We start from the raw sequence: 7547 nt of genomic DNA, 5'->3' as shown, positions 1-7547 counted from the left end.
GTAATAGTAACATCTTATATAATTACAGCGCATTTATCAACACTGAGAAATTAGCATCAGTACAATCTGTTCACTGAACTTGAGACTTGGTTCTGGTTTCATCAGTTTTTCTACTCAGGTCCTTTTTCTGTTTCGGGGTGGATTCCAGGATGCCATACTGCATTTAGGGGCCTTGATTTTTAATAAATTAAGACATCTATCTATCTCGTTATCCAGCTAGCCACGTAGGCAGCTGGCTATTTTATAAAACGGCTTTATGGACGTATAATTGACATATAAGGAATTGCACATGTCTGAAAGACGCATTTTGCTAAGTCTGACCTACGCATTCGTGGTGAAACCAACCATCGATCTGCAAGCCCATCAGAAGCAACTGTGAAATCATCACATGGTAGGGATTTTAGCTGAACCACGCAGCAACAAATGGCCAAACTTATTAAGAGTTTACTAAATGCCAAAACTATCTTAAACATTTCACACGAATGCATATATTTAGGCCCTCTAACAACATGTGCTAGATTGGATTCCGGCTGCCATTTGTCCGCTTCCTGCTACAGAATTGTGCTCCTACGCCCTCTGTCAGGTCTCTTGACAGGGGCACCTGCTAGCGTAAGGGGAGTTTATTTTCCCATCTGCTGGGGACTGAATTGTGTCCCCTGCCCCACCAAATCCGTATGTTGAGGCCCCAACCCCAGTGGGGCTGTATTGAGAGACAGGGACTTTAAGGCAGTCATTAAGGTTAAATGAGGAAGAGACACCAGGGGCACGTGTGCGCAGAGGAAAGGCCATGTGAGAACATAGGGAGAACGCATCTGTCTGCAAGCCAGCCAGACACCGTCCCTGCTGATGCCCTGATCCGGGATTTCCAGCCGCTGGACCTGTGAGAGAATACATGTCTGTTGTTGCAGCCCTGTAGCGGATGGTTTTCTGTTATGGCAGCCTGAGCAGACAGACACACCACCCTGCTGACATTGGGCTTGGCCACGTGACTCGACTCGGCCAATGACGTGTTTGCTTTGTGACCTGTGGCGGTTTTCCTGTGCCTGGTGGGTTTGCTTGTCCATCTCTGCCCCTGTGATTCTCTGGGAGCGAGGCAGAGCCTGGGAAGCCGCTGGTCCTTGGAGATTGGGGAGGCACCCAGAACTGACCTGAACCCATTTAGTGCCCTGGACCCAACAGTGGCCGATCCTGATGAAGAACCTCAGCTCACCTGCAAACTTGTGGAAAGAAAACAGGGAGCAGAGGGTGGAGATGCAACGGGGTGGTTGTAGCAGAAGTTATGTGAGCTGGGTGGGGGGTGGGGGGTGGCAACCGCACGGGGAAGAGCCCAGTAGGCCAGGTCTTTATTTTATTTTTTAATGTTTTTATTTATTTCTGAGAGAGAGAGACAGCATGAGCAGGGGAGGGTCAGAGAGAGAGGGAGACACAAAATCTGAAACAGGCTCCAGGCCCTGAGCTAGCTGGCAGCACAGAGCCCGACACGGGGCTCAAACCCACGAACCATAAGATCATGACCTGAGCCGAAGTTAGACACTCAACCGAATGAGCCACCCAGGCGCCCCAGCCAGGTCTTTAAAAGAAAGGCAACAGACCAGGGTGCCTGGGTGGCTTAGTTGGTTAAGTGTCCAACTTTCACTTAGGTCATGATCTCGCGGTTCGTGGGTTCGGGCCCCGCGTTGGGCTCTGTGCTGACTGCCAGCTCAGAGCCTGGAGCCTGTTTCAGTCTGTGACTCCCTCTCTCTCTGACCCTCCCCTGCTCACGCTGTCTCTCTCTCTCTCTCCTAGAAATAAATAAAAAACATTAAAAAAAAAAAAAAAAAGAAAGGCAACAGAACCTACTGGGCTACCCAGTGAGCAGACATGAGCATGAGGAAGGAGGCTGCATCAGAGGATGTCCCAAGTTTTATTTTGTTGTTGTTCTTTTTTTTTTTTTAAGAACCCTTATTTATTTATTTATATTTGAGAGAGAGCGAGGGGAAAAGACATGAGTAGGGGAGGGGCAGAGAAGGAGAACCTCAAGCAGGCTCCATAGTGTCAGTGCAGAGCCCTATGCGGGGCTCGAACTCATGAACCACAAGACCATGACCTGAGCCGAAGATCGACTGAGCTGACCTGGTGCCCCTTTGTTCTACCCTTCAAACAGAGGCTGGGAGGAGCCCAATTAGTTGTCTTTATTGCTGTGGTTGTTTGATGTGGGTAGAAAAGTGTAACTGCTACGAACTGACCACGAGGATTTGGGAAACTGGAGTGAGTGAAGACAGTTTTTACACACTTCAGACAGTTAGGCAGGTGAGCTGGGATCTAATTAATGGCATAGCAGTAATTGCATCCAGGTTTTATAATGATGTTGTTAAAAAATTTTTTTTATTATGGTAAGATATACATAACATATAATTTAGCATTTTAACCATTCCCTTTTTAAGGTTTATTTATTTATTTTTGGGAGAGAGAATGAGCGAGTAAGGGAGGTGCAGAGAGAGGGGGAGAGAGAGAGAAAATTCCAAGCAGGCTTCGCACTGTCAGTGCAGAGCCTGATGCAGGGCTCAAACTCACGAACCGGGAGATGATGACCGGAGCCCGAGTTGGACACCTAACTGACTGAGCCACCCAGGCGCCCCAGGATTTTAACCATTCTTTCTTTTTCTTTTCTTTTTTAAAATGTTTTATTTATTTCTGAGAGAGAGGAAGACAGCATGAGCAGGGGAGGGTCAGAGAGAGAGGAAGACACAGAATCTGAAACAGGCTCCAGGCTCTGAGCTGTCAGCACAGAGCCCGACGTGGGGCTCAAACCCATGAACTGTGTGATCATGACCTGAGCTGAAGTTGGACACTTAACCAACTGAGCCACCCAGGCGCCCCTTAACCTTTCTTAAGTATACAGTTCAGTGGCATTAAGTACATTCATGCTGTTGTACAACCATCATCACCTTCCATTTCCGGAACTTTCTCACCACCTCCAACAGATGTATCCATTAAGCAGGAACTGCTTATTCCCTCCTCCCCAACACCTGGTAACTTGTACACGGCTCTCTACAGATCTGCCTGTGTTAGCTATTTCGAATAAGTGGAATCACACAATATTTGTCCTTTTGTGACCTGGGTGTCTGGTTCATGTCGCTTAGCGTTATGTTTTCAAGGTTCATCCGTGTTGTACCCAGTGGCAGAACTCATTTTCATGGCTGAATAATATTCCACGGTGTGGCAGCCCCACATTTTGTACATCCACCCATCTGTTGATGGACATCTGTTGAAAGAAGCTCTTCCTTTTGAGTGTTGTGAATCACGCAGCTATGAACATCCATACAAAGTGCCTCTTTGAGTCCCTGTGGTTGGTTCTTCAGGGGATACACCTAGGAGTGAAATAGCTGGGTAACTCCGTTTTGCTAGCAATGTGCAACGTGCCTTTGGTTAAGTCACTTCTACTCATTGGAGCTATTTATTTCCTCATATCCTTAAAATGTAGGTTCCTCTTGATTTTGCTCGGCTTTCCAAGCCAGGGGTTGGTGGGCTTCCTAGAAGATAAAAAAGGGTAGTGCGTGGGGAGGGCTGAGGTTCAGCCTTGGTGGGAAGCTCCCAGTTACCGGGGTTGGACAGGTAACAAAGAGGAGCCAGCAAAGGAAACAGACCAGGAGTGTGGGTGGCCAGAGGAAGAACGTCTTCTCTACAGTGGGGACATCTTCTCTATGGTGGGGACAGAGGGGTAGGAACAAGGGAGTGGAGAGAGAAATTGTAGCCTCACCCAAAGGAGTGCTCAAAAGGAGCTTTGCTAATTTGGTTTGATGCGATGAGGTTGGGCTCAGCAGAAAATCCAGGGTGAGAGTCAGGGGTCTCGTCCTCTGGGAAGCAGAGATTGTGTGGCTGGAATGCAGATCACCTGCTGCCGCAGGCTTGGGGGCTGGAGAGGAGACTGGGCAGCTTGTGGGTGCATCAGGGTCAAGGGTGAGAAATAAAAGGACTGGTAAGTCAGGCTTTCGTTATTGAACTCACAGTAAACAAATTGCATTTTTTTAAACATTTTTAAAAGTTTTATTTTAGACAGAGAGAGCAAGTGGTGGAGGGGGCAGAGGGAGAGAGACAGAGACATACAGAGAGAGACAGAGAATCTTAAGCAAGCTCCACGCTCAGCTCGAAGCCCCACCTGGATCCCATGACCCTAGAGTCATGAGGTGAGCCAAAATCAAGAGTCGAACGCTCTCAGCTCACTGAGCCACCCAGGTGCTCCAAGAAATTGTATTTTCGAAAGGAAATCGGCTTTCATGGTAGATGTGCTTATCACTTTACTTAATACGTACCCTATGTGGTTCCACGCAAAATTTAAAGTGGACAGATTAATGCATCAGATAATGGATGCTGTATATTTTTGGATTTGGGAAAAGACTCTGAGTACTCAGGCAGAAGGTGATAAGCTCCTTTTATTAGTGTTTAATAATAACTATTATTTATTGAACTGCAGATGACCCAGCGTCATCTCAACGAATCTTCACACCAACCTGAAAAGACTTGGTTACCTTTTCTGGTAACCATCTTACAGATCACCCCATTTTGCAGATGGGAAAACTGAGGCTTGGAATCAAGTGACGTCACACTGAAGGAGGAGCAGAGAGGAGATTCGAACTCAGTCTGCCTAGCTCTGAAGTACATGTGCAGAACCTCTGTGCTTGGGAATCTTGGACTTTCTGGGAAGGGCTGAGTCTCACTTTGTCCTTGATCTTTACTGGTTCCTCTGCCTTCTTGAAGATTTCCCGCTAGACAGGGGTCAGCAGAGCTGGGTGACCCTGAGCAAATCGCTTGCCCTTTCTGAGCATCCATAGCCTGGTTGCAATCTGACGATAATGACATCCCTTTTGCAGGAGCTGCTTTGAGCATCAGGCCAATTGGGAATGTGACAGTTTTCCTCACCAGCCCAGCCTGGGGCAGATGACGGAATGTGGGTATTGGCTGCGCCATCCATGGGGCTCAGTCTGCCACCATGCTGCTTGCTCCCTGTGGTGTTTTCAAGCGAGTAAGGCCCTTTAGCTTTGAGCCAGATCTAGGCTTCAAAAGACAGAGGAGGGAGGAGAAATGAAGAAAGGTTGCAGAGAACGCTTCTGGAGAAGAGGGGTGCAAAGGGGCAAATCTCTGGCCAATCAGTGCCACCCCTGTGTGTGTGTGTGTGTGTATATGTGTGTAAGTGGGGTATGTGTGAGTCTGTGTGTGTGTGAAGGAGTGTATGGGGTGAGTCTGTAGGGTGTGTACAGGATGAGTGGTGTTTATAGGTGTGTGTGTGGTGTGTATGGGTCTGTGTCTGTGTGTGAGGGTGTGTCTCTGTGTGTCCCTGGCACCCCCACCCCACCTGCCTTCCCAATATCCACTCTGGGCCACTTCAGGCAGCATGCTGACCAGCACAAGCAGGCTGCTGTCCACAGCAGCCCCCTGACATCCCCCCAACCCGCGCTCTCTGCCTCCTCCCCTGCCTCCGCCAATCCCCAGCTGGGAAGCCCCTAGTCTCCCTCTGACCGGGACCAGTCTGCTCGGGGTCATCACCTCCCGAGTCAGCTCCTGGGGCTGCTGCTGCCTCTACCCGAAAAGGCTCTTTCCCTTGGCAACGACAGATCTCGGGGTGAGAGTACCTTGCCCGTTGCGGCACCTGCCCAGGTGTGCTCCGTTTTTGCCCAAGGCAAAAGCTTGAACTCCAGAACTGCCCGGAGTGAGGCGTGCGGCTCTCCCTCTGTCGGGAGTGGGGTAGGCGTCCCTGCCAGTCCAGAGATGGCTGGACTTAACTGCAGGGTGTACAAGACTTACCATCTTCGGTCAGGACAGGGATGACATCTCGAAGAATTCACATGTAGTTTGGCTAGGCGCTGGCCACTCAGAATGGATTCTGTGCTTGATGAATATACAATCTCCCCCTCCCCACCCCCACCCAGAGACCCATCAATAATCATCCACAGAAAGGCGAGGAGGGAGCACACTGAGCCCCAAGGAATTCTGGCACTGGGGCAACTGGTCTGTCCCTGGTCTCTCTCTGCTTCCCTTACTAGTGGTAATGACTCCTATGCATTGAGTAAGTGACAGTCCCATTGCTCCGTGCCAGGCACTGGGCCAAGCACTTCGTATGTACTATTTCACTTAATTCCCACACAACCCTTTGAGGTAGGTACTAACATTATCGTTCCCATTTCACAGATGGGAAAGCTGAGCCCCGAGGCGTCAGCTCCCTTGCCCAAGATCACACAGCTAGTGAGAGCCAGAGCTCGGGTTTAATCCTAAGCGGTCTGGACTCCTCTGCTTCGCTCAGCGCTCCCATGTCCCTGCTGGGGGTGGGTGGGGGCTGCCTTACAAGGTGGCTGCTGTAGCCCTCCCAGCTTCCTGCGATAGAATTCCCTGCGAAATCATGTTTCCAACCAAGCTGGCTCTGAAGGTCGCTGGTAATCAAACTGTCAGCAGGTGATCTTCAGTGGCTGCCATCATCAGGACCCCCGAGAGCCAGGAGAGACCTCGGAAATCACGCTTCCTGCCCACACGGCTTGGGGGTGGGGGTGTGAGAGGCCAGGAATGGAAACAGGTTAACAGGGCTGGGGGCCAGGAGCCGAGTGGCCGCTGTGCTCTGGCTCCCCTGATAATGAGAGGGGAGAGGGCGCAGGGTCCTTCCCGCTGCTGGTGATGCTGGGTGAGCTGAACTCCTGGTCCAGGCAGCTGGCAAAGTTCTGATGACATCGAGTGGAGGAGAGTCAGGGGTCTTCCCTGGGGTCAGGGAGCCTTGGGGAGGAGGCAGAAGAGGTACATTCTTCTGAACCACTGGCTGAGTGGCCGACACCACGTCACACTATGTCATTCATAAGGGGGTCCCATGTGCCAGGCGGTTTCCCATACCATCTCATTTCTCGGAGGCCTCGACTGGCAAACGGGTCAAATCTTCCAAGTGTTCAGTCTGGCGTTTGGACTCCTACTTAGGTGTTTTCTTTGAACTGTAAAGGTGTTTTCCAATTTTGCAATTGGCTGGCAAATGCTGGTAAAACTAAGAGAAGCCAGCATCTTGTCTGCAGGCGTTTTCAGAGCCTTTAACAAACTAGATCATATCTCTTCACAGGAGGAGGGAAGGGAAGCAGCCTGGGACCCCGGAAGTCCTGAAGGCGACAGGATTAGTACCTCAGTGCACCTCAGTGTGGGGAGCAGCCTTGCCCACCAGGGGAACACGGGCTGGCTTCTCTCCTGGTCCCTGCCCCCCATCTGAGTACAACCTGCTGTGGGTTGGGCCTCAGCTCAGCACCTCACAGGAACTGCCTAGAATAAGGCAGGCTGGCATCAGTGCGTGTTCTCCTCTCCTGGACTGTTTAAGGGCTCCCTGGCTCATCCGGGTGCAGGCGGATCAGGCTGTCCCATGCTCTGGCCTCACTTCTCCCTCCAGCTGGGGTAGCAGGGGCCGCTGGCTTCTGGGTCCTTCTAGACACCTGGATGCCTGGGGTTCCAGGCACTGCTGCTCCTTAGATGCCCTGGGGCAGGGCTGGATGGACCAGAACTCCCAGACGCCTCCCACCTCCCTCCCCATCGCCGCCCTCCCTGTTTGC

The 7547-nt window shown here is 50.8% G+C and overlaps 1 long non-coding RNA gene across 1 annotated transcript; it reads left to right on the top strand.

The window, feature by feature from the left end:
* The first annotated feature begins 1795 nt into the window (after positions 1 to 1795).
* On the top strand, positions 1796 to 4653 carry LOC120233601. Its single transcript, XR_005528867.1, has 3 exons — positions 1796 to 1850; positions 2144 to 2289; positions 4454 to 4653. It is a non-coding gene; the product is annotated as an uncharacterized LOC120233601 (long non-coding RNA).
* The last annotated feature ends 2894 nt before the right edge of the window (positions 4654 to 7547 follow it).

Source organism: Hyaena hyaena, unplaced genomic scaffold (assembly GCF_003009895.1).
Source record: "Hyaena hyaena isolate Hyena2069 unplaced genomic scaffold, ASM300989v1 scaffold_94, whole genome shotgun sequence".
Taxonomy (NCBI): Eukaryota; Metazoa; Chordata; class Mammalia; order Carnivora; family Hyaenidae; genus Hyaena; species Hyaena hyaena.
This window is presented reverse-complemented; position numbering and strand designations above follow the sequence as displayed.